Below are 27,582 nucleotides of genomic sequence, written 5' to 3'. Positions count from 1 at the left end.
CGATAGCTCTTTAATTCTAAGTGATGCACTGACCTTACTGATGATGTCCTTGAAACATTGGTCTGTTTTTGATAGATAAATTATATCGATGTGACAAACTCATACGGTAAATTTTAGATTTTCATTTCTCGATTTTAGTACTGGATGTTGTGCAGCGTTCGAAATGAAGAAAACATATTATCTCGCATCTTCAGAAATGTGTTTCCATCAGTGGATTTTATAAAATCGAACTGTCCAGGGCAGTGCAGCAATCAACCATGAAAAACTCATAACTGATAGTTTTTAACCTGGTTCATGTGATTTTTATTTTGATGGTGAAATCTTTTAGAACATAGGCTAGCAAACTAGCATTATTTTTTACAGTTCTGTACAGTTATTTTTTATTAGAACGTTATTGAATAAACTAAACCTTACCGATTGAGTTATTTGTCATCGATTCTGAATTAGATTTCAGTAAAGAACACATTTTCAACTGAAGAGTATTATATAACAGATTTAGAGCATATGCTTCACTGAAGAAATTATACACACCTAATATTTTTGTCAGCAGCTTTTGTCTATTTCTGATGTTGCCTTGTGAACAATATGTTGCCTTGCGCACAATTAAATGATGTGTGGAATAGTCTGAAGAAACCCTTGCAGTTCTTTGTAATAGCTGCAACTTGCAGGTTGGGCAAGTAAAAAAATGCTGAAACTCTGCAGTATCCTTTCACAGATACTCTGCTAGCTATTTATCTTTTTATACATAAGAAGATAAGCATTTAACTTTAATCCTTGACCTCAGAGATAAAATAATGAAAAACCCTAACTAAACGCCAATTTTATCTTTTTTTTATTAGTAGATTAACAGTTGATTAGCAGAGGCAATTATGACCACGATATTATATTACCACTAGATTAGACTTTCACAGTGGCGTAGCTGATAAAGTTGCTGCCTCTACTGCGCCAGAGACCCGGTTTCCATCCTGACCTCGGGCGCTGACAGAGAAATCAATCGAGGACTCGACTTATGGAGAGCGAGACTTTATTCCGTGATGTCACGTAGGAATTGCCCCGGGAGACAGTTACTCAAGAGTACAGACGGCACGGGTTTATATATTGCCAAACAAACGAATGCTTGTGCGGAGTAGCAAGACCTGTGTTCCTTAAACAGCTTCGTCGGGAAGTTGCGATTCGATCAAAACTGCCTAAATTATATTACTCGGACCTGTACATGGGCGCTGTTGGTTTTGCAGATAACAGATAATAACATCACGCACAAAGACACAGATATCTGTACACAATGCTCAATCATTCGGCCAAGGCTTTCTTAAATTCTCTCCCAGGTGCTGACTGTGGAGTTTGCATGTTCCTCTTGTGACCATGTGGGTTTTTTTCTGGGTGCTCCAGTTTCCCCCCACATTCCAAAGACTTGCGGGTTTGTAGGTTAATTGGCCTCTGAAAATTGCCCCTGGCGTGTACTGAGTGGATGCGAAAGTGGAATAACAGAGAACTAGTGTAAACAGGTTGGGAGGAATGGTTGGGGGAGGGGCTCAGTGGGCCAAAGGGCCCGTTTCCATGCTATCTCAAAATAATTAGAAATAATATCTTTGGGATTAGATTATCAGAAATCTGTGGAGGAATTTGTGCTCAAAATGTTGTTCGGGCAGATATTCCACCCTGAAAATGTGTGCAATTCCAGAGAATAGCAGGATTAAACCTGGTGAAGCCTAACAGGCTGGGCAGCCAAACATCCGTTTTCAAACACCCCATTAATCTAGTTGTCGGATTACCACGCTGCAATGTGACAGCGCATCCTTCAGTACTTCTAGCTTTATCTGTGCCTGTGCTGTTCCATTGGGCGGCACAATGGTTCAGCAATGGAGTTGCTGCCTCACAGCACCAGAGACGCAGGTTCAATCCTGCTGTCTGTGCAGAGTTTGTACATTCTCCCCGTGACTGCGTTTGATTTGTCCAGGTGCTCCGGTTTCCTCCCACATTCCAAAGATGTGCAGGTCCGTGGATAATTGGCATGGAACTAATGTATATCGATCCGTAGTTGGCACTGACTCGGTTGGCCAATGGGCCTGTTTCCATTCTGTATCTCTAAACATTGGAACTGTGCACCACGAAAATCTGGTGCATCCCTTTGTTCCACATGTTAGTGACAGAGTTTCTCCAAGACATTCAGTAGGTTACAGCTGTTGGCAGTAATGTACCAGTTAAAGTTGTAACACTTCACTGTTGTGTATCAGGCTGGACTTTTCCAGTTTTATTTTCTATATTAAGTACATAAACAAAATTGGAACGAGTAATAATAATTTGTGCTGCTAATCGTACTCTTTCCATGACCAAACAAATGGGTTACATTAATATGGACTCCATCCAATTGACCTTGAAGGATGAGATGGTGAGGGCACAGTTGGAATATTGTGTTCAGTTTTGGTCATCCTGCCACAGGAAAGAAGTTCTTTAGCTTGAAAGAATGCGAAGAAGATTTGCAAAGATATCATTGGGACTTGAGGGCCTGAGTATGCGGACACATTGGGCAGGCTGGGAATGTATTCCTTGGAGCACAGGAGAATGGAAGGTGATCTTATAGAGATGCATAAGATCATGAGGAGAATAGATAGGGTTAATACACAGACTTTTACCTAGAGCAGGGGAGTCAAGAACCAGAGGACTTAGGTTTAAGGTGAAAGGGGAATCTGAATGGCAACTTTTTCACACAGAGGGTGATGGGTATATGGAATGAGATGCCAGAGGATGTACTTGAGGCAGAAACTATAATATTGAAAAGCCATTTGGACAGGTGTGTCGACAGAAACGTTTAGAGGGATATGAGCTAAATATGTGCAAATGAGACTCGTGTAGTTGGGACATCTTGGTCAGCATGGTCAGTATGGGCAAGTTGAACCAAAGGGACTGTTTCTGTGCTGTATGACTATGACTCTACAATGGTACTGCTCAGCAATATTTTATATGGTCTCTTTCCATGCAAAGGTGATTTACCAAGCTATCAGGTTACACTGATCTGCCCTGAGTCAGTAAACATGTAGGTTCATGTGTTGGTAGGAACTGCAGATGCTGGTTTAAACTGAAGGTAGACACAAAGAGCTGGAGTAACTCAGGCAGCATCTCTAGAGAGAAGGAATGCGTAACCTTTTGGGTTGAGACCCTTTTTCTTGACCCAAAACGTCACCCATTCCTTCTCTCCAGAGATGCTGCCTGTCCCACTGAGATATTCCAGCTTTTTGTGTCTAACATGAACAGTGCCCTCCACAATCTTTGGGACAAAGACCCATCATTTATTTATTTGCCTCTGTACTGTACAATTTGAGATTTTGTAATAGAAAAAATCACATGTGGTTAAAGTGCACATTGTCAGATTTTATTTAAGGGTATTTTTATACATTTTGGTTTCACCATGTAGAAATTACAGCTGTGTTTATACATAGTCCCCCCATTTCAGGGCACCATAATGTTTGTGACACATGGCTTCAAAGTTGTGCCAGTGAAAGTCAAAGAAGCCATTATGAGACTGAAAAGCAAGAATAAAACTGTTAGAGACATCAGCCAAACCTTACGCTTACCAAAATCAACTGTTTGGAACATCATTAAGAAGAATGAGCACTGGTGAGCTAACTAATCGCAAAGGGACTGACAGGCCAAGGAAGACCTCCAAACACCTGTCCGACAGATCAGAAACACTCTTCAGGAGTCAGGAGTGGAACAGAAATACAGAGGCTACACTGCAAGATGCAAACCACTGGTTAGCCGCAAAAATAGGATGGCCAGGTTACAGTTTGCCAAGAAGTACTTAAAGGAGCAACCACAGCAGTTATTGCATGCAAAGGATTTGCAACAAAATACAAAAAAAGACGACTTTCATTTACATGACATTGCTGTGCCCCACACCTTATGGTGTCCTGAAATTGGGGGACTATGTATAAGCACTGCTGTAATTTCTACATGGTGAAACCAAAATGTGTAAAAATGGCCTTTATTAAAATCTGACAATGTGCACTTTAACCACATGTGATTTTTTTTCTATTACAAATCTCAAATTGTGGAGTACGGTGGCAAATAAATAAATGATGGGTCTTTGTCCCAAACATTATGGAGGGCATTGTAGGTTCATAATGGAAGACACACTGATCATCGACTGAAAAAAGATTCTGCGGTATGAGTCCAGCATTAATTTTAGTCAACCAATGCAAGAAATGGACGCGGGCAAGAAATAATGGAACAGGATCAAAGTTCCGAGGTTTAAAGGGCAAGAAACAACCACACATTCACATTTAATAAAATTGATTAATATAGAACAAAATCTTTTCTCGATAATACTCTGAAGCTAGTTTCAAAAATTCAAAGGAGCTTGAGCCAATACTCCAGGCCGATGAAGAGGAAACAATGAGAATGCCTAAAGGGGTGCTGTGCTGACTGGCGAGATATAATGATGGTTGGTACAGGGAGCGATGTGGGGACCTCAGACTTTTATATTTCATTTCAATGTCACGGATGAAAGCACCAAAGATATAGTGTTAAATCTGCCGATGAAACAAAGATTGGAGATTTGTGGAGAGGACAGAAGTAGGTCATGGAGAGGTTTAGCTGGATTAAGTGAGTGGTCAAATGGAGTATAACGTAAGAAATATAAAATTGTCTATTTTGCCAGGAAAAAAATACAGTAATGCATTTTATCTAAATGGTGAGAGATTGCAGAGGTCTGAGATGCAAAGGGATCAGAGTATCCTGGTGCATGAATTACAAAAGGCCAATATAGGTAGTTTCCATGTTTTGTAAAGGCTCCATTCCTGTTTATAAGTCAATTTTGCCATTGGTCAGAAATGCCCATTTTCTTTACCTACCCATACCACATCATCCTCCATACTCTTGCTAGAATTATTCAATTTAATTGAATAATCTCCCCAACGCTTCCTGGAATTAAACTAGTGGAATAGATACTGTACCCAGTCATTAAGAATGCCAGGAAGGATTTTATTATTATTATTATTATTATTATTATTATTATTATTATTATTATTATTATTATTATTATTATTATTATTATTATTATTATTATTATTATTATTATTATTATTATTATTATTATTATTATTATTATTATTATTATTATTATTATTATTATTATTATTATTGTTATTACCATTAGCTTAAAATGCTTTGAACGTGTATGGAAGAATTTACGTAAAGTTGTATCTTCACAAGTCGGGTCATTCGGATCCCAGGAAGCCATTGCATGATGGTGCAGCAAGTAATTAATTGAATTGAATTGAATTTCTTTATTTGTCATTCAAAAACAAGTTTGAATGAAATTTAGTTACCATGCAGTCACAAGCAACAAAAACACACAACTACATAATTCAACACAAACATCCATCACAGTGACTCTCCTCCAGGCACCTCCTCACTGTGATGGAAGGTAGGAAGAAAGTCTTATCTCTTTCCTGCTGCTTCAACTGCTGCGTCGAGGCGATCAAGGCTCCCGACTCTCGGGAAGATCCCTCGGCTGAATTTAAGCTGTGCCGGACGATGAAAGGTCCTTCAATGGGCCGATCCAAGCCCCACGATTCTGGGTGAACGAAGATGCTGTTGCTGGAGCTCACAAACCGATTGCCAACCAGGGACCTGCGAGCTCCCAATGTCACAGTCCACAGGGCCCGCGGCCTAAGCCTCCGAAGTCCAGTCACAGCCGCAAATGCAGCGCCACCACAGCCTCCGAAGTCAGCCAGCTCCGCGATGGTAAGTAGGTCCATGGGCTCTGCGACTGGAACCCTTGAGGTCTATTTTAGTTGGAGGCTGCAAGCTCCATGATGCTAGGCCACAACGCGAATGGAGATACGACCCCAAAAAAAGGTTGCATCTCCGTTGAAGAACAAGACAAGAAAAAAGTTTCCCCCACCCCCAAACCCCCCCTCCCCACATAATACACAACTAAAACTAAACCATAACATACATTTAACATTAGAAATAAGACAAGAAAGAAAAAGACAAATGGACTGCAGGCGAGCGCCGCCACTTTTGGAAAGTTAATGAATGTTACTGTTATTCTTAGGGGTAATGAATTGGTGAGAAGGACATGATTGTACTGAAGAAGATGCAAAGGAGATTTACCAGGCTTTTGTTTGGCATGGATCGTTTCAGTGATGAATCAAGACTGGATAGGCTAGGTTTGCTTTCCTTGGTGTGGATAAGGCAGTAGGGGGACCGATAGAGGTATTCAAATTAAGAGGGGCCTGGAGAGAATGGATAGTGAACAACTTTCCTCATAATGGAGACATCTAAAACCAGAGGATCAGGCGTAAAAGAGTTTGAAAGAATTTGAGGAAAATTATTTTCTTGCCGAGGATGGTTACAAGCTGGAACATTCTCACGGAGAAGGTGGTAAAGGAATATAATCTCACATTTAAAAAGTATCTGATGAACACCTTATTTGCCAAGACATAGAAGGCAGTGCATCAAATGCCAATAAACAAGATTGGCATAAATTGGTCTCATGCACATGGTAAGCTGAAGAGCCTATTTCTGTGCTTATGATTCTATGACTCATTTTGGAGAAGCACAGGCAGTATTAGTCTCTTTATTTAAGATATGATAAACCTTAAATAAAGTCCTGGAAGTAATTCAGAGAAGGTTCACTTGACTTTATCCCTGAAATAGGCCAGTTTCTAATGAGAAAAGATTGGATAGGCTAGTCTGTGTAGGAAAATAACTGCAGATGCTGGTACAAATCGAAGGTGTCACAAAATGCTGGAGTAACTCAGCGGGTCAGGCAACATGTCTGGAGAGAAGGAATGGGTGACGTTTCGGGTCGAGACCCTTCTTCAGACTGATGTGAGAGGCTAGTCTTGTATCTGTTAGACTTTGGAAGAGTGAGAATGGACTAAAGTGGCACTTAAGGTTCTGTATGATCTTTAGAAGGTGGATTTGGAGAAGATGCTTCCAGTTGTAGGTTAATTTGTAAGTAGGGGTGACTCTTTAAAAATAAGGAGCCATCCATTTAAGACAGAATTGAGACAATATGTTTTGCTATGTAATGTGACTTTGGAATTTTCTTCCTCAAAGAAGGGTGGAAGCTGAATCTTTGAATATTCAAAGACAGAGGAAAATAAATACTTGGGGTAATGAGTTATGCTTCGGGAGGCATGGATGTAGAAATACATAGAAGAAATTACATTCAAATAATCTTATTGAATGATAGAGCAGGTTTGAGGGGCCAAGTGGCCTTCTTATACCTCTGATATGTTTGTTTGCATGAATTCTGCCTGATGCTCGATCTCCTGGGAACAACTCTCCCAGCGGACACACCAAGGCCCTGAATGTGCCAAAAGTACTCAGTTTCTTCCAGAGGGTGGCACGGTTGTGCAGCAGTAGAGTTGCTGCCTTACAGCGCAGGAAACCCGGGTTCCATCCTGACTGCAGGTGCTTGTCTGTACGGAGTTTGTACATTCTCCCCGTGACCTGTGTGAGTTTTCTCCGGGATCTCTGGTTTCCTCCCACACTCCAAAGATGTACAGGTTTGTAGGTTACTTGGCTTGGTATAATTGTAAATTGTCTCGAGTGTGTGTCGGATAGTGTAAGTGTGCGGGAATTGCTGGCCGGCGGGGACTTGGTGGGCTGAAGGGCTTGTTTCAGCTCTGTATCTCTAAACTAAACTAAAAAAATAAGATGCTAGGTAACTGAACTTGACAGAGTTTGAATGGCAATCAAGGAATTGGGAAATTTGAGGCAAGGCCAGCTGCTCCATTTTCTTTAAAGAATGCTTTTGTCTTTATTCAGAATCAGAGGTTCTGAGCACTTCATGTCCAAAGCCCCTTTGAATCCTGTTCCATCATCAATAATCATGTGTTTTATTTTGCTTTGTGTCGATGTGCTCTAGTATGTCAGAATATTTTATCTGACTTACACATAGCCTGACAAATTATTGAGGGTTTTATTATCTTTGGAACTCATTCCATGGTTTTTATTCTGTCTGGATTGATTATAAACTGACGTAGCTTTAATTTTTTTAACTGGCTTTGTCTCCTCAGTTACTGGGAGTGATTGTTTTATCTATATCAGTGGTTCTTAGGTTTAGTTAATACATTTCCTATTTTGCAGTTATTGAATTTCCATTTTCACTTTGATAGTGAATGTCTCGTCTTGCAATTTTACTTCCAAAGATCTCTGCTCAGAAATTAGATTACCAATTGGTTAGAAGAACAACTGCAGATGCTGGTTTACATTGAAGATAGACACAAAATGCGGGAGTAACTCAGCGGGACAGGCAGCATCTCTGGATAGAAGGAATGATATTTCGGGTCAAGACCCTTCTACAGACTAAGAGTCAGGGTAGAGGGAGACACAGAGATAAAGAATATGAGGTGTGAAAACAAGACATCAAAGGGGACATCGATCAAGTAAAATGAAGAATTGTTAGCTGGGGATGGTGGCAACAAAACATACAAAGATAAAAAAGTTCATCAAGGGGACAGTCACGCTGGTAGGAGAACTGGGATGGGGGAGGGATGGAGAGAGAGGAAAGGCAAGGGTTACTTGAAGTTGGAGAAGTCAATATTCATACCACTGGGTAGTAAGCAGCCAAAGCGAAATATGAGGTGCTGTTCCTCTAATTTGCGTGGGCCTCACTCTGACAGTGGACGAGGGTTGCCAACTTCCTCACTTCCAAATATGGGACAATGTGACGTCACCACCCAGCCAGCGGCCACGTGCTCCACTCTACCAATGGTGGCCATCTGTGCCGGGAGGCGGGTTGCTATGCAACCTCCGTCAGGTGGCCTCTGGGCCTACACTGTCCGGAGGTAGACACAAAATGCTGGAGTAACTCAGCGGGTCAGGCAGCATCTCGGGAGAGAAGGAATTGGTGACGTTTCGGGTCGAGGCCCTTCCTCAGTCTGAAGAAGGGTCTCGACCCAAAACGTCCCCCATCTTCTGCTGGACCTCCATGAGGCGAGCGGCAAGGACTTTGCCATGGACGATGAGGGCGACGAAGGTATCCACAAACTGAAGGAGAAGGCGAAGAAGAGGAAGGGGCGAGGATTTGGCTCCGAGGAAGGCGCTCGATCCAGGCCGCGAGAAGACTACGACTCCTTGGAGCAAGACGGCGACGAGCCAGGCCTCAACGCTCAGTGGAGGGGTGGATCCTGTTTGTGACCGGGGTCCACGAGGAAGCCACTGAGGAGGAAGGACATCCACGACAAGTTTGCTGAGTACGGTGAGATCAAGAACCTGCACCTCAACCTGGGCTGGCGCACCTGCTACCTCAAGGGCTGCGCTCTGGTGGACTAAGAGACCTACAACGAGGCGCAGGCGGCCATGGAGGGTTTGAACGGGTCGGAGCTGGCCGGGCAGCCCATCAGCGTGGATTGGGACTTCGTCAAGGGGCCCCCTTCGGAGCAAGAGGCGGAGTGGCCGCAGGAGAAGCCGGAGCTGGCCGGACCGGAAGTGTCACTGAGCCGGGACGGAGTGCGGAGCGACCGGTGGGACCGAGCGGCCCGCACAGCGCAGGTGACCGAGACACGCCCGCAGATCGCCGTGCCCAAACTGAGCCGTGTGTTATAGTGGCTGTTTAATCTCAGTCGGGTCTGTCGTGGGGCTGGGGAGAGGGTGGAGAGGGAAGGGTAAGGTTGACATGTGCAAAACAACACTCAGAAATTAAGTATTTTAGTTGTTTTTTAAAATCTTCAGTCTGAAGAAGGGTCTCGACCCGAAACGTCGCCCATTCCTTCTCTCCCGAGATGCTGCCCGTCCCACTGAGTTACTCCAGCATTTTGTGTCAACCTTCCATTTTAACCAGCATCTGCAGTTTATTTCCTACACAGCGCCCCCTGGGCCTAATACGGGACAAGGGCAGTCCCTTACGGGACAAACCAATAATGGTTTATAATACGGGATGGCCCGGCTAATAGGGGACAGTTGGCAACCCTACCCAGGACAGACGGGTGAGTATGGGAATGGGAGGGGGAGTTAAAGTGTTTAGCAACCGGGAGATCATATAGGTTTAGGCAGACTGACTGGTAATCTGAGGATAGCTTCAGAGAGTGCAAGCCTGAAACAGTTTATTCTGTAAAACAGAGGCTGAACTAATACCTAATTGTCAGTGAGAGCTGCATGTATTTTTGCTGTTACCAACAAAGATTAGATGTGCACCAATCATTAATTTCAAGGGGATTCATCTCCCAGAGTATATAAGGATATCACTCAACCATCATGCTATCAGTAAATCCTTCTCACCTTACACCATTGGTTGTGAAATTGTGCTGCCCCTCTTCCTGCCCGAACATGTAAAATGGGCTGATTTAGCAATATTCCATCACTGTTGACAAAGTATTTATTGGTCAGTGAAAATGTAGAGGAAATATTTTTATCTTGTTGATACTTTTGTTTATTACATTTTTTAACTTAAATTTTAAATATTAAATATTTAAAATATTTTAATTTTGTTCATTTATTGGTCAAATTGGTGTCAGTGACCAGCGCAGTGTTTTGTTCTCCCTCGTTCATCTAATGGCAAGCTTGGAAAGTAATAGTTGCATGGTATGAAAAGATGACACCCAGTTTAATTTCTCACTCCACTCATTCATTCATCCCTACTGTTTGGAATATTTTGTGTGTATTATTGAGCAATGTCTCATTTAATTCCTCATTCTCGCAGAATATTGGAGAGATTTGACATGTCGATAGATACTCTCTGAAACTTCTACAGGTGTACAGTGGAGAGCATATTGATTGGTTGGATCATGGCCTGGTTCAGCAACTTGAACGCCCAGGGGCGAAGAAGATTGCAAGAAATGGAGAACGCTGCTCAGTCCATCACCAGTCTGACCTCCTCAGCATCGATGGATCTACCCTTGCCATTATCTCATTTCACTCCTGCCATTGGAAAGAAAATGTTCGGAGCAGCTTCTTCCCAACAACGATCCAGCTATTAAGCACGATAACCTCCAAATGAGCTCCAAACTACATTCACTTGGGGGCATTGTTTTTGTCTTTGCACTATTATTGTTTGTATATATTTATATACTGAACTTCCTTTTTCTATTTTATATTCTGAAATTCTACTGTGGGGCCTGAGCCTAAGATAAAAGAAACGGCAGTGGAACTTTTAGACGTTAGACTTTAGAGATACAGCGCGGAAAGAGGCCCATCAGCTCACCGAGTCCGCGCAGACCAGCGATCACAAATACATGAGCACCATCCTACACACTAGGGACAATTTTACCAAAGCCAATTAACCCACAAACCTATACGTCTTTGGAGTGTGGGAGCACACCGGTGCACCTGTAAAAAAAGGAACCCGGTCACGGGGAGAACGTACAAAGTCCGAACAGACAGCACTACTAGTCAGGATTGAACCCGCGCATCTGCGCTGTAAGGCAACAACTCTACTGCTGCGCCACTGTGTTGCCCGCTTTCTGGATGGTAGCAATGGGTTGAATGAGAGGTAGGTTCTTCAGTCCACATGTTAACGCTGTGTGTGAACTTTTGCAAAACACAGCATTGGATAGAAATTAGCAGTATGTGTCAGGTAGGATTTTGATAATTGCCATCACCTGCTCAGGCCTTCACAGATTTCCCATTTGGTTTCACGAGGATGGAGAAGCCTCTGGTTCCAAAAGATACTGAAAGCAGTGATCAGATGTGTTCTCAGGATGCTCATTAACAGCAACATGGAACACCTGAGGGCAGGTAATATCTGGATGCTTCACTGTAACATTTATTTTACCTTCTCATCTGCTTGCCCATGGGGGCACTCTCTCAAAACGCAAGATGACAACTGCTAGATGTCTTTTTTGCCCCAACATGACTATACCAATTATCAGCACAGCCTTGAATGTCAGCACCAAATTAATACTCCCTTTCCTTTCGAACTTTAATCCCCATGAATAACAAAACCAACAGCTCACTTTCATTTTATGACAGTGGAAGTAACGTGACTACACCGACAGCATCTGGCGACACAGAAGAAAGTATGTGTCTTTCTTGACCCCTCTGTGCATCCGATGTGCTTTCCTGCCCCTTGCTGCTCCTTCCAAAGGCCAGCACTGCAAGAAATAGTTATGTGCAGAAGTGTTAAAGGCAAGTGGTGTCTGGCTGCTAATAAGAAATATTTAAAGGCTGAGTTGGAACCTAGAAAATAGATGCAGGACTAGGCCATTTGGCCCCTCGAGCCATTCAATATGATCATGGCTGATCATCCAGAATCAGTACCCTGTTCCTGCTTTCTCCCCATCTCCCTTGATTCCGTTAGCCCTAAGAGCTATATCTAACTCTCTCTTGAATACTTCCAGTGGATTGGTCTCCACTGCCTTCTGTGGCAGAGAGTAGACAGAAACTGCTTATGGTCCACAAAGTCCAGACTCCCCACCATGTACACTTCATCTACTCCTTGTACACTTCTCATTGCCTCAGGAAAGCAGTCAACATATCAAGGACCTTTCTCACCACAGTCATACAATCTTCTCCCCACTCCCATTGGGCAGAAGGTACAAAAGTAGTAGAGAATGCACCACCAGACTATGGAACAGTCTCTCCTCTCTATCTGATTTCTGAATAGTCCTTCCATTAGCTAGGGTATAGTTTTGATCTTCCAAGCTACCTCATTAAGGACATTGGACTTTTTCTCTGTGACTATTATACTCCAATGCTGAAAAAGTATGTTCTGCACTTTGGTATTTTTCTCTTTGCTTCTACCTGTTATACTTGCATATGGCTTGATTGTAGTCATTTATTATATTACCTGATTTGATTGGAAAGCATGCAAACAATAGCATTTCACTGTATCTTGGTACAAGTGAAATAATAAACCAATACCAGTCTGGTTTTGCCTCCCAAGTTCCTACAGCAGAGTATTCTGAGGGAAGACATGACCTGGCATTTCTGCCTCTCTGAGAGAGGAATGAATTCTAGCCACTGCCATTCCATCAGGCTCTGTATTTACCATCCCACTGATCTGTGGACTGTCGATTCTAATGGCAGCCATCACTTCAGTGACGACTGAGGAACAATAATCCCAACAAACAGGAAGCTTGGATTCATCCTCTTCATTACCTCCAGAGCTTCCGTTTGTGCTCCCTAGGAGGTGGAAAGTAATCCCATCCTGTTTCTGAGTTAGGAATATGCTGCAGGTGAGGCAAACCTTCTATGCACTGCAGCAAAGATTAAGTGTAGACCCAAGAGCATTATTTGTCCATTCTCACTGTACATCTGATAAACTTGAATATTTACTATATTGGCCACTGAAAGTAAATTACAAAGTGCTAGAGGAACTCAGTGGGTCATGCAACATCTGTGGGGAAATGGCCAGACAATGATTCAGGTCAGGACCCTTCTTCCGACTAGGAGGGAGAAAGCTGGTGAAGAGAGGTGGAGGCGGGACAAAGCCTGGCAAGTGATAGGAGGATGTTGACATGAAGAACTGAGGATGCTGGAATCTTGCGCAGAACACAAAGTGCTGGAGTAACTCAGCAGGTCTGGCAGCATCTCTGGAAGAAATAAATAGAGAACGATGCCAGCCAGGACCCATCTTAAACTGATAGGAGAGAAAGGTGGAAAAGGGAGAATCGCGTGGAAAAGAGAGATTGGGGTGGAACAAAATCTGGCAAGTGATAGGACGATACATGGTCCTCCACATATTTCCTCCCGCCCACTGCTGAGTGTCCCCAGCGCTTTCTGTTTTGCTCAAGACTCGAACATCTGCAGTTCTTTGCGTGGCCACTGATTTCTTGCACCAAGAACCATAATCCCAGAGCAGTAATTTAGCAGCTGTGGCAGGGAAACAACTGGATAGTGAATAACTGGAAGTGTTGCAGAGAACAATAGGAACAACCAGCAGCCACCCTCTGCCTGAACTGTTTCACTGCGTTTATATTGTTCCTCTACATTTACCAAAAAGCAAAATGAGAGAATCACTGAAGGAATCAATGAGGTTCATCAACTACAGATGGTTTCCAGTTTTCCATGTATCCACTAGAGATTGTGGAAAATAAGATTTTATCAGTTTCTGCTTATCAGGCTTTGAATCCATTTCTTAAGAACTGCCGACTAGCCCATTACTCCATGCTTAGTTCTTTCTTTCAGTCAACCAGCTAAACAGCATCACAAAATGCTGGAGTAACTCAGCAAGTCAGGCAGCATCTAGGGGAGAGAGAATGGGTGACGTTTCGGGTCGAGACCCTTCTTCAGACTGATGGTCTGAAACATGAAGCCATAGCAGATGATTAATATTTTTTCAAAATCAATGGCGATTACTCTGTTTTTTGGCACCTGTGGTTTCCCTAATCATATATTCACACATCGTAGTGAAATAGAGTACTCTTGAGGGCATGGTGTGATGGATGGTGCCTAAGTGAGGTTCAATGGTAATTCAATGGTCTATGCAGAGCCAATATTGTTTTACTCAATTTATTTTTAGATGACAACTCATCATCCAAATATCACTGAGTGTTATTAGTCATTATTTAAAGTCAAGAGTGACATGAGGAAACTACAGTAAACAGAGACTTCTTTTTGAAAGTATCATTTGTAGATGATGGTGTGAGGGATGTTAAGAAACCAAGATTTCTCTGGGGATGTGAGATTGAACTGGGACTCCAATTGCCCTTTGAGATGGTGATGAAAGATGGCGTAGCACAAGTTACTAAAGGCTCTATCAGTTCTCCTTTGCTCTGTTAAATGTTGATTCTGCAACTACTGCCATCAAAGTCATCTAATTGCAAAACCTTCCTGTGCAATTAGTTGTCACATTTCCCAACATGTCAAATTGCAGTTCATTGACTGAAGACTTGGGTGCAACTTTTGAGAACATGAAAGGCAGATTGTGGCAGAGTTCCTCAGGCGAATGGAGGAGTATATTGATCCAGCAACAAAGTATCTTTTTATAGTAAAACATCTACCACCTCCTTGGAATTGCACAATTGAGTAATTAAAAATGTATTATTGTTTTGTAAAAATGTACCCTCAATACATGCTTGGGTAGCCAACAATCTGACAACATGAACTTTGAATTCTCCAATTTCTGGTAAACCCCCCCACCCCTTCTTATCTACCCAGTTCCCCCGCACACCGCATACACCTTTCTTCACCTTTCTTTCCATATACTGCCCAGTGTCTTTCCAGTCCTCCATCTACTCCATTCACTCATCTCCCTCTAGTCTGCTTTGGGTCCACTATATTTCTATCCTCTCCTATTCCCTTCCACGCACCTTTCCTTCCTCTTGTTCTACATTTCACTCTCCACCTTTCTCCCTTATTAGTTTCCATCATCTGCACCCTTTTGTCTATTCCACCTTCAGCTTCCGTCCATCTCTCCCCCACCTAACTCCTCTGCTAATCAACCCCATCTCATCAAAATCCACCTTATCACATGCTAATCTTGCCCACCCCTTCACTCAGCTCTTTCTACTGGCTAATTCCCCTTCATTCCATCAGGCTGAACAACGGTCCTGACCCGAAATGTCATCTGCCCATTTCCATCCATAGATGCTCTCTGACTCACTGAGTTCCTCCAGCAACTTGTTTTTTTACTCAAGATTCCAACATCCACAGCCTTTTGTGTTTACGCTTTCTTTTTTGAACTCCTAATTTTCCGGTTTTAATCATGGAAGCGTTCTGAAGCTCATGCTATTTATTGGAAGACCAGACCTTTAGCTTTCACAAGCATTTGCTTCCAGGCTTTAAAGCCCACCTCCTGATAATACAGTTTGAGGAGAGTAACTCCAAAGATCGATCAGATCACATTAACTACAGTTAGAGTCGATATTAAAACTTGAAACTTATTTATACAGCAGTACTGTATCCTTGGGAGTCATACAGTATTGTAATTATATATACAAGCCCAGCAAACAGAAATGTGTGCCTATGACTGATGAAAATAATCTGGAGTACTTTAGAACGATCCCCAGTGGAAAAATTGAATCAGTGAACAAATAGCTTGGGATATAAAACGAATAAGAAGGCAATGCTGATTTTTCAGATAACTAGTTTTTCTTTGAATGAGTGTACAATCGACATTGATGAGGAAATCAGCAAGACGATTTGGATAATCAATGTTGGAATGGTCAATCAACATGACGATGAAGGTGTACCAATGCCTAGTCATGCTTGCGTTATGCAGGCCGGATTTGCGTAGTTCCCCATGAGAGAATGGTCATTGTCTGGACGGCTGACTCAGACTTTTTTAAAAGGCAACATGATGGGAACACAAATTACGTTCATGGGAAGTAAGTCCTGTAAGTGAAGATGAAGCAGCTTCTGATAGCTTCCAAGATGAATTCACAGAATGCATTGAAAAAGAAGGGTTGTAACTGGATTAGAATAACGCAGATTAAGCTAGACTTCTTTGGAGAAACACTGATAGAGACCTTGGACTGGAAAGCGAACAATATGGTCCTGGCTATATGTGTAGCAAAAAAATAGATCACATCCATCTGCCCTGCAAATGCAACGAGTTTATATAAACTCAAACTATGTGCAAGTTTAGGTTAGTTTCCCCTTCTGCATCACTCTAGAAGCCGGAAAAGAGAGGTGGAAAAGCCTGGCAAATGATTTTAAAAAGGACACAAGGTGCTGGAGTAACTCAGCAGGTCAAGTAGCATCTCTGCAGAACATGGATGAGTCATGTTTTGGTTCAAGACCCTTCTTCAGGCAAGTGATAGGTGGTTAAGTGACTGGGTTGATTGGCAGATGGGTAGAATAAGTGACAAAGGCTGGAGATGTAACGGTGACAAAAGGGTGTCAGGTAAGAAAAAGATGAAATTTAAAGGCGGTGGGAGGGATATGAGAAGAGGAGGGGGAAAAGCTGAAAGAGGGGGGAAGGGTGGATAAAAGGGAAATAGGGAACTTGAGAATGGGTGATCAGCATGTGGAGCAGGGGAAATGAGCAAGGTGACTGGAATTGTGGGAGATGGTGGCAGAAATATGAGCATGCCAGAATGGGGGCTGGTATTGGAAAGGGAAAGGGTGCTAAGGGGTATTACTTGTAATTGGAGAATTCTGTTGTGTTGTTAATCACTCAAGCGGAATATGAGGCATTGTTTATCCAGTTTATGTGCAGCCTCACATTGCCAATGGAGGAGGCCCAGGACAGAAAGGTCAGTGTGCGAATGGGAAGGGGAGTTAAAATGGTTAGCAACCGGGAGCTCCAGCACGTCATAGAGTCATAGAGTGATACAGTGTGGTAACAGGCCCTTCGGCCCAACTTGCCCACAATGGCCAACGTGTCCCAGCTACACTTGTCCCACCTGCTCCCATTTGGTCTCTGTCCCTCCAAATGGATGTCCTATCAAAGCAACTGTCTAACTGTTTCTTAAATGTTGGGATAGTCCCAGCCTCAACTACCTCCTCTGGTAGCTTGTTTTCCATACACCCACCTAATAAACTGTCTCATCGAAACGGTTGCTTAGTCTGCATTTGGTCTCGCCGATATACAGGAGGCCACATCGGGAGCACCAAATGCCGTAAATTAGACTGGAGGAGGTGCAAGTGAACCAGTGTCTCACCTGGAAGGGCTGCAGTTTTCCCTGGATGGAAATGGGAGATGACATTCCCGGGCAGGTGCCACATCTCCTGCGATTTTTAGGGCAAAGTTCCAGAGGAGCGGAGGCGGTGGACCGCTGGGTGGGAAGGGATGAGCGAGTCAAGGAGTTACAGCGAGAGTGATCTCTGTGGAATACAGAAAAGACTGGATACCCAAAGATGTGCTTGGTGGTGGGATCATGTTGAGGGTTGGTGGAATTGTTAGAGAATGACAGGGATGCAGTGCTGCCGGAGCTCACAGGAGCGCCGCTCCGGCACCAGTGACAGCTCCGGCACCAGTGACAGCTCCGGCACCAGTGACAGCTCCGGCACCAGTGACAGCTCCGGCACCAGTGACAGCTCCGGCACCAGTGACAGCTCCGGCACCAGTGACAGCTCCGGCACCAGTGACAGCTCCGGCACCAGTGACAGCTCCGGCACCAGTGACAGCTCCGGCACCAGTGGCCGCTCCGGCACCAGTGACAGCTCCGGCACCAGTGACAGCTCCGGCACCAGTGACAGCTCCGGCACCAGTGACAGCTCCGGCACCAGTGACAGCTCCGGCACCAGTGGCCGCTCCGGCACCAGTGACAGCTCCGGCACCAGTGACAGCTCCGGCACCAGTGACAGCTCCGGCACCAGTGACAGCTCCGGCACCAGTGACAGCTCCGGCACCAGTGACAGCTCCGGCACCAGTGACAGCTCCGGCACCAGTGACAGCTCCGGCACCAGTGACAGCTCCGGCACCAGTGACAGCTCCGGCAACTATAAAATTAGCACTGCAACACTGGAGAATGATCTCTGAAATGTCTGTGAATGCTCTGCGAATACTACTAAAAAGGAAGGATTTTGTCTGCATAGAAATGTAATAAAAGCCTGAGGTATTAATCAGTTTGTAAATATTTTAAATTGTGTGGCGGATTATTTACATGATTTTACTGTTTGATAATCATTTTAATTTTTACTGTATATTGGCCCCATAAGCTTGGTTAAATATACTATACCAATAGCAATAAATTTCTGCCAGAAAATTGTTCCTGCTTTCTCTTGGATAGGATCTTGCTCGAAGCGCTCTGTGGCTTGGAAGCATGAAATTAGTTTTACATGGAGCACATGGTTTTTCATTTCAGAGTTCTTTTTCTGGAAATGGTCAATTTATGATTCACTGACAGAATTGCCACATTTTGCTAGACTGAACACCTTGTGCTAAGGTGGCCCTTCAAGATAAAAACTTAATTAAACCCTGGAGATGAATGAATGTGATGGTTGCTGAACACGGGACAGGATTCATAATTTCCCCATTGAAGCATGATTTGTTTGCATGATCATGAAACTGTCTTCTCAGTAAGGCTTAGTATGGATTTTGCATATTTTTCTGTATGTCAACATTGGGAAACTGGAATTCTAACATCAGTTTTCAAACATTAATTGATTTAAAAAATATATATATTAGGAGATCAGCATATCTTAGGATTTATGAAAACCATTATCAAGAAGTCAGTTGTGGCTCTAATGAAGAATATGCAATAGAAATTATCAATAGAATTATCAAAATATATTTGTCACCAGTTGAAGAACTATTCCACTTGTCTTTTGTGTTCAAACAATAGTCACCAAAAATAATAGCAAATGATTCAGACTGACTAAAATGCTCCTGAATTAATGGTGTGGAATATAATGCTTGAAATAATGCAGAACTGAAAATTGACTAACCTATTAATTAAGAACATAAATTCAGCAGTGTGGCATGTGGTTTCCTGTTAAAGCGATTGTATATTTGTGTTTGTATCTATTGTTCTTTGCATGGTCTAATGGGTTGGAAATTGAAGGCGTGCATTCTGAAGAGTGATAATGTTTTCCATCTGCACAGGGAAAATCAGATATGGCAAGTCAAGAGTAACTATGGAGAATAATATGGACCATCAGTTAATTTGCATGTACGGTAAACCCTTGATTTAATGGACCCCTTTATAATGGATTTTTGTTATGGCGGATGGACCTGCCAATACCACCCCTGGCTCATATTGCCTCCCCAGCTTCTCACAGTCCCGGCTTGTGACACCACCCCCACTCCATTGTAAATTGCCCATTGTGTTCAAGTGAATGTGGGGGAGGGGAGGGGGGATTGATGACACTATAGAGCAAATAAAGTGGGATTAGACTGGTGAAGAGGGGTGTTTGGTGGTTGGCATGGACACGGTGGGCCAAAGGGCCTGTTTCTTTGCTATGAAAAGCGCTATATAAATGTAAATGTAATGCATTATTATTATATCTCTCAATGGTACAAGCATGACATGCTGTGCATTAAGAAAATGGCCTGACAGTGAAATGGTGAAGGAGATATGGAGTCATCAGAAACTCGCGTTCCATTCCATGTCTGCCAGAAAGAGGTGTCAATCACTCTCTTTTCAGAAAAACCTGATAAAGCCTGGTCATTGTGCAAGAAAAGATATACTTACTTTTAAATAATTAATTTATTTCCAGCTCTTGAAATTGGTTGAACGGCATCCAAAGTAATGTGTTGAGTAATGGGCACTACACGTAAACAAGGATATATTGATTGTTGAAGGAGAGAGTGTAACAGATGGATACCTCGACAACGAGATATCAATTACGAAGATGGATTGCAAGCAACTAGAGTTGTGCTCAGTTGCAATAGATGAGAAGAGCATTTTTAGTTGAATGGATTTAAAAAGAAGTCTGCACATTTCAAACTGACTGTGATAGAATGTCAAACATTTATCTCTGTGGTGTGTGAGTCTATTAAAATTATAAGGGCCAAGGTAAGTCCCAGATATGCTCAGCATACTATATTAATTGGGGTTGCAATAGGTGAAACAACTCTCCGACAATTACCTTTCTGCATTAAAGGCAGTGATTTTACAGGATTTTCCACTGCTGCCGTTGTTGCCTTCCATCCCTCAGTTCCAGTTGTAGACACAGTAGAACATGCATGACTCGGTAACTCTTCAGAAAAATTCCAGGCACTTTCAAAGAGAGAGTTAAATTAACTTTTAAAGCACATAGTGAAAGGTCCTCAAAAAAAGGTTTGTAATTATCACCACTTTTCCTGGGTGACCCATACGATAACCAGCCTGCTCCATAACATTCTACACATTTGTTGGTTTGGCAGTTCCAAATTTTTAACTGACAGTTTCATTCCCATAACCACAAACACTATCACCAACCCTAGCCATGTAAGATTACAGGGCAAACACCCTCTTTTTCCACAGTTTATCTATATTATTATAATTGGGTTTCCCCCACAATTTGACTCGGGTCATTGCTCAGCCATCATGTACTGCCAACGTCCGGTCTCATTTACTTATTCTGATAATGAATGTTCGTGAATCCAGTGCATATAAAGGTCACAGGAATATTAACCTATTCAGCTTCAGTTTAATTTCATGAACCAACGGGCACCAACAAGGCATGAATTTTGCATTGTGTGTTTCAAATTAATGGACGTCCTGTTAAGTGAAAATCAGTCTTATATTTAGTTTCCTGGATCTCTGCAGCACAATAGATTAAATAAAACATTTTTCAAATATTGACTTTACAAATTCCTCAAGTTCCTTGTTTAATTAAATATGCGTTTGTTTGATGCCGTATTTAAAATCACTTCTCAAAATTTGCCTTGTCCCCAAAGACTTGATTTTTTCCCAGTTATTCAGTTAACAGTTTTCCATCTGATGCTGAATACTTTGGTTTAAATTATGCTATTATTAACTTCAGTGCTGACTTACCTGCCAGCATAACTACATCAAATCAGTGATTGTGGGTGATTTCAATTTTCCGTATATAGACTGGGAATCACATTCTGTTAAAGGGCTGGATGGTTTGGAGTATGTAAAATGTGTGCAGGATAGTTTTTTGCAGCAATACGTAGAGGTGCTTACCAGAGAAGGGGCAGTGTTGGACCTCCTGTTAGGAAATGAGATGGGTCAGGTGACGGAGGTATGTGTTGAGGAGCACTTTGGGTCTAGTGATCACAATGCCATTAGTTTCAATATCATTATGGAGAAGGTCAAATCTGGACCAAGGGTTGAGATTTTGGATTGGAGAAAGGCTAATTTTGAGGAGATGAGAAAGGATTTAAAAGGAGTGAAATGGAAATTTTTGTTTTATGAAAAGGATATAATAGAGAAATGGAGGATATTTAAAGGTGAAATTTTGAGAGTACAGAGTCTTTATGTCCCTGTTCGGTGGAAAGGAAAGAATAATAATTTGAAAGAGCCGTGGTTTTCCAGGGAAATTGGACACTTGGTTCGGAAAAAGAGGGAGATATACAATAAATATAAGCGGCAGGGAGTAAATGAGGTTCTTGAGGAATATAAAGAATGTAAAAGGAATCTTAAGAAGGAAATTAGAAAAGCGAAAAAAAGATATGAGGCTGCTTTGGCAAGTAATGTAAAAGTAAACCCCAAGGGGTTCTACAGATATGTCAATAGCAAAAGGATAGTGAGGGATAAAATTGGTCCATTAGAGAGTCAGAGTGGACAGCTATGTGCTGAGCCGGAAGAAATGGGGGAGATATTAAACAATTTATTTTCTTCGGTATTTACCGAGGAGAAGGATATTGAATTATGTGAGGTAAGCGAAACAAGTAGAGTAGTGATGGAAATTAGGAGGATTAAAGAAGAGGAGGTACGGACACTTTTGAAAAATATAAAAGTGGATAAGTCTCCAGGTCCTGATAGGATATTCCCTAGGACATTGAGGGAAGTTAGTGCAGAAATAGCAGGGGCTATGACGGAAATATTTCAAACGTCATTAGAAACGGGGATGGTGCCGGAAGATTGGCGCATTGCGCATGTTGTGTCTTTGTTTAAAAAAGGTTCTAAAAGTAAACCTAGCAATTATAGACCTATTAGTTTGACGTCTGTGGTGGGAAAATTAATGGAAAAGATACTTAGGGACAATATATATAATTATTTGGATAATCAAGGCCTGATTAGAAACAGTCAACATGGATTTGTGCCTGGAAGGTCATGTTTGACTAATCTTCTTGAATTTTTTGAAGAGGTTACCAGGGAAATTGATAAGGGCAAGGCTGTGGATGTTGTCTATATGGACTTCAGTAAGGCATTTGACAAGGTACCACATGGAAGGTTGATTAAGAAGGTTAAATCGTTGGGTATTAATAGTGAGGTTGCAAGATGGATTCAACAATGGCTGAATGGGAGATACCAGAGGGTAACGGTTGACAATTGTATGTCAGGTTGGAGGCCAGTGTCTAGTGGAGTACCCCAAGGATCTGTGTTGGGTCCACTGTTGTTTGTCATTTACATTAATGATCTGGATGATGGTGTGGCAAATTGGATTAGTAAATATGCAGATGATACTAAGATAGGTGGTGTAGTTGATAGTGAGGTAGATTTTCAAAGTCTACAGAGAGACTTGGGCCTTTTGGAAGGGTGGGCTGAAAGATGGCAGATGGAGTTTAATGCTGATAAGTGTGAGGTGCTGCATTTTGGTAGGACAAATCAAAATAGGACGTACAGGATAAATGGTAGGGAATTGAGGAATGCAGTGGAACAGAGGGATCTGGGAATAACTGTGCATTGTTCCCTGAAGGTGGAATCTCATGTGGATAGGTGGTGAAGAAGGCGTTTGGTATGCTTGCCTTTATAAATCAGAGCATCGAGTATAGAAGTTGGGATGTAATGTTAAAATTGTACAGGGCATTGGTGAGGCCGAATCTGGAGTATGGTGTGCAGTTCTGGTCGCCAAATTATAGGAAGGATGTCGACAAAATGGAGAGGGTACAGAGGAGATTTACTAGAATGTTGCGGGGTTTCAGCACTTGGGCTACAGAGAGAGGTTGAACAGGTTGGATCTTTATTCTTTGGAGCGTAGAAGGTTGAGGGGGGACTTGATAGAGGTTTTTTAAATTTTGAGAGGGACGGACAGAGTTGACGTGGGTAGGCTTTTCCCTTTGAGAGTGGGGAAGATTCCAACAAGGGGACATAGCTTCAGAATTGAGGGACAAAGGTTTAGGGGTAACATGAGGGGGAACTTCTTTACTCAGAGGGTGGTGGCTGTATGGAATGGGCTTCCGGTGGAAATGGTGGAGGCTGGCTCGATTTTATTATTTAAGAGTAAATTAGATAAGTATATGGATAGGAGGGGATTAGAGGGTTATGGTCTGAGTGCGGGTAGATGAGACTAGGTCAGGGAGAATGGTCGGCGTGGACTGGTAGGGCCGGACAGGCCTGTTTCCATGCTGTAGTTGTTATATGGTTATATGGTTAAATCAAGTAGATAGGCCAGGAGGTCTTTACATTACTGACATTTTCAATATTTATTAATATTTTCCTGTAGCACGTCCTGTAGCAGAAGCTGCAACAATTTCTCTCAAGCAAAGTGTGAAGTGGAAAGGGATGCTTTTTGTTTGCAATTAAATGTTGTTAAATTTGAATTACCAATCTTAATTCCAAAAATCCATAAACCATGCAAATTTGTGTCTTGGATTTTATCTCGTGTCCTTTGGCATTGACCATGTGAGGTCTTGAAGATGTTACCACATGTACATAATCAAGTCAGCATTCCGTCAACTATATTAGTGTCAGTGCCTGGAACGTGCTGTCAGGGATGGTGGTAGAAGCAGATAGGTGGCATTTTAGAGGAATTTAGATTGGTGCATCAATATGCAAGGAATGGAGGGATATCTGCAGGCAGAGGAGATTATTTTAGCTTGGCATCATGTCCAGTACAGACATTGTGGGGCAAAGGGCCGGTTCCTGTGCTGTACTGTTCTATGTTCATTTGTGGCTGTATGGGAGACATTATGCATGCCCCGTCAGTAATGCGATGTCAAAAAATATCTTTGCAAGTTAAGAGCAATTAGGTTTTAAAATGAGTAGAATTTGATTGATGATGTTTAAAGGATGTAAATTGTTTCCAACACAATCTGGATCTGACCTTGCTCAGAATGATGATCTTTCTTGGAAGGAGCTGTGTTGTACCATTTTATTTTGTTACAGTGTGGATTGTAAGTCCATGGCAGTGTCAAATCTGTTTTTTTTTTCATTAACGCTCTCAAATCTCTCTCAATGTTTATGTTTTTGTGTATATCGATTCACATTGCTCAGCGTTAGTTAATTCTCAAGTCAGGTCAGGCAGGAACAAAGCAACACATCAGCATTTTGCCTGGCTACATAACTTGAACTGCAATGATATATTTCAGCCTAGAAACTGCAGTGCAAATGTACATTTTTAAATAGCATTTTAATGAAAGTTAATTAGCACAGTCTAATTTTGTTTGCTAGGAACTCTGTGTCACCTATCCAAAAAAATTGTATTAGAAATGATTTTTTGTGTTCATATTTGCTTGAGGCTTATTAATTTCATGTTTGATCTTCAGTTCTATACTCATAGACTCCGTTAAATGCCTGCTTGCACCCACAGCTTTGAAAACTGCATCAATCCACTTGCACGATCTTCTTTTATTTATTGGAAAGTTTAGTTCTTCACAGCTGAGTGCCAAAATCCCACGATCCCATTCTTTATATCAATTCCCTGATCTCTCAGTAATGTTTTGAACGTCATTGCGAAGGCCAGAGGCCGTGAATTAACGTTTCCGAGGAGTTATATACTTCAAGCTTTGATAGTGTTTACGAGGAGTTTATTTTTTTACTGGGCCATAACATCTTTGAACTGATACAGTCGGTACAATGAGCTGGTAGAGCTGCTGCCTCATAGCACCAGAGACCCAGGTTTAATGCTGACCTGGGGTGTTATCTGTGTGGAGTTTGCACATTCTTCCTGTGACCCTGTGGGTTCCTCCAGGTGTTCCGGTTTCCCCCTGCATCCCAAACGATGTGCGGGTTTGTAGGTTAATTGGTCTCCGTGAGTTGCTGATAGTGTGTAGGGAGTGGATGAGAAAGTGGTACAACATAGAACAAATGTGGACAGGTGAACAATGATGGGTGCGGACAATGGGTTGAAGGGCCTGTTTCCATGCTGTATCTTGTACTGATATCAAGAATTGATGGCCGTGCTAATCTTGAAAAGGATCTGAAGTGGGAGTAGAGATGGAGGAGTTGGGCTTGAAAAGTGTATAGATGAAAAGAAATATTAAGCTAAAGGAGTATTTCCTTTTATTCTTTATGATTTTAGGAAGAAAAAAATATGGAGAATATTTATTGCTTGTAAATGCCAGAGCGAAGGATAAAGTCCTTCATTTGCATTTGCATGAATGGTAACAATAGACATTTGGAAGTAACACAGTGGATGACTTTCATCCACCTGGAATTTTCAGCTCTGGAGTCATGCTTGTTATAATACTATAAATGAGCTACAGATAATGAAAATACCCCTAATTCAGAGCTTGTCCATTGAATAAGCGCAATTGCAAATTGGAACAGATTTAATGTTGCTGCTTAAAAGCGATAGGCATCCAATTGAGTCTATGTAACAGAGTTTTCTATTGAGGTATTGTCTTTCAGAAGGACCTTTTACTTTCATCCATTACTCAGTGATGCTAAAATATTATGGCAATTAAAATCAGGCCAATTACTTTTTAAAATGAATGGAATTTGATTGATGATGTTGAAAAGGATGAAAATTGGTAAAAGTTGCTGCAAGACTGATTAGGCCCTAGAAGGACACAGGAATAGGAACTTTCAAATAAATGCCCAACTAGGGTTTCACCAGGCCACCTTGGCTCCACACATCACTGCAGATTTGGTCCAAACATAGTCTCAATTTTAGAGGTGTGCTGATCGTTCCACATGAAGACAGCATTTAATTGAGTGTGACTTCAAAGAACTCTAGCAAAAGTGTAGTCAATAAGCATTAAGGGGAATGCATTGCAATGTTTGGAGTAGTCAAAGGGACAATGGTAGTGGTTTTAGATGTCAGTTGTTGCTGTCCTGGGACATCATGGTAGGAGGTCCTTTGGCCAGTATCCCAGGTCCATTTGTCTTCACCTGCTCGATTGATGACTTCCCTTCTACCTTAAGGTCAGAAGTAACATGGTTTGCTGATGCTTGCATAGCTATCAATTCAATTCACAACTCCTCAGCAGTTTGTGCCTGCATAGGCAATGCATAGTGGTGCAGCAGTAAAGCTGCTGCTTTCCAGTGCCAGAGACGTGGGTTCGAAACTCACCACGAGTGCTGTCTGCAGATGTGCAGGATCTGTAGGTTAATTGCCTTTTGTAAATTGCCCCTAATGTGGAGGATGCAATACTGGGATAACATAGAACTAGTGTGCGAGTGATCACTGGTCAGTGCGAACTCAGTGGGCCGAAGGGCATGTTTCCGCACTACATCTCTAAACTAAAGCATGGACTGATGAGTGATAAGTAACACTGGTCTCGCAAAAGTGCCGAGCAATGGCATTGTCCAGCAAATGATTTTAATCGCCTCGCCTTGCTATGGAATTAGAATTGATGAATTCCCCACGAACAACATCCTGGGAATCCCCTTTGACCAGATTTCACTGGATCAGGCACATAAATACCAAAGATACAAGAATAGGTCCAAAGTTGGGTATTTGAGTATTTGGTTGTGAGTGTTACAGCTCTTGACTTGCCAAACTCTTTGCACTATCTACAATGCATGTCCGAAGTACCTAAGAATACTCTGCACATGTCTCGATGAATGCAACACCAAGACTATTCATGAATCTCATCATCAGGGCAAAGCAAATTATTTCATTGGCACCAATATCTTCCAGCGGTAACGTTAATTTCCTCCAGGACCAAGACACTATACCGACAGTGTTTACCATCTATAAATGCACTGTGGTTACTCACCTGGGCTGCTCCAATAGTACCCCCAAATTGAAGTCCCCTACCACAAAAAATGACAAGGAGAGCAAATGTGTGGACACCTCATTACCTAAAAGATTCCATTCCATGTTGCTCTCCTTGAATTGAAAATTTACGGATGGTTTCGTAATGCTGAATTTAAACCCTGGAAAAGCCTCCCAAAGCACCGTGAGGAGTACCTTCACAAGAAGGACAGCAGCGATTTAAGAAGATGGCTCATATCATTTCTCAAGGACGATAAGGAATGGCCAATAAATGCTGACTAGACCATTGATGCCTACGGAAGA

At 42.3% G+C, this 27,582-nt stretch overlaps 1 protein-coding gene across 4 annotated transcripts in view; it reads left to right on the top strand.

Annotated features, from left to right (window-relative positions):
* The window catches only part of znf385b (zinc finger protein 385B), a 342,637-nt gene that overhangs the window by 94,622 nt on the left and 220,433 nt on the right, over window positions 1–27,582 (top strand). The gene's annotated exons all lie outside the window — the stretch shown is intronic.

This window comes from Rhinoraja longicauda, chromosome 8 (assembly GCF_053455715.1).
Source record: "Rhinoraja longicauda isolate Sanriku21f chromosome 8, sRhiLon1.1, whole genome shotgun sequence".
Classification (NCBI taxonomy): Eukaryota; Metazoa; Chordata; class Chondrichthyes; order Rajiformes; family Arhynchobatidae; genus Rhinoraja; species Rhinoraja longicauda.
Note: the sequence above shows the minus strand (reverse complement) of the source record. Positions and strands in the feature narration are given on the sequence as shown.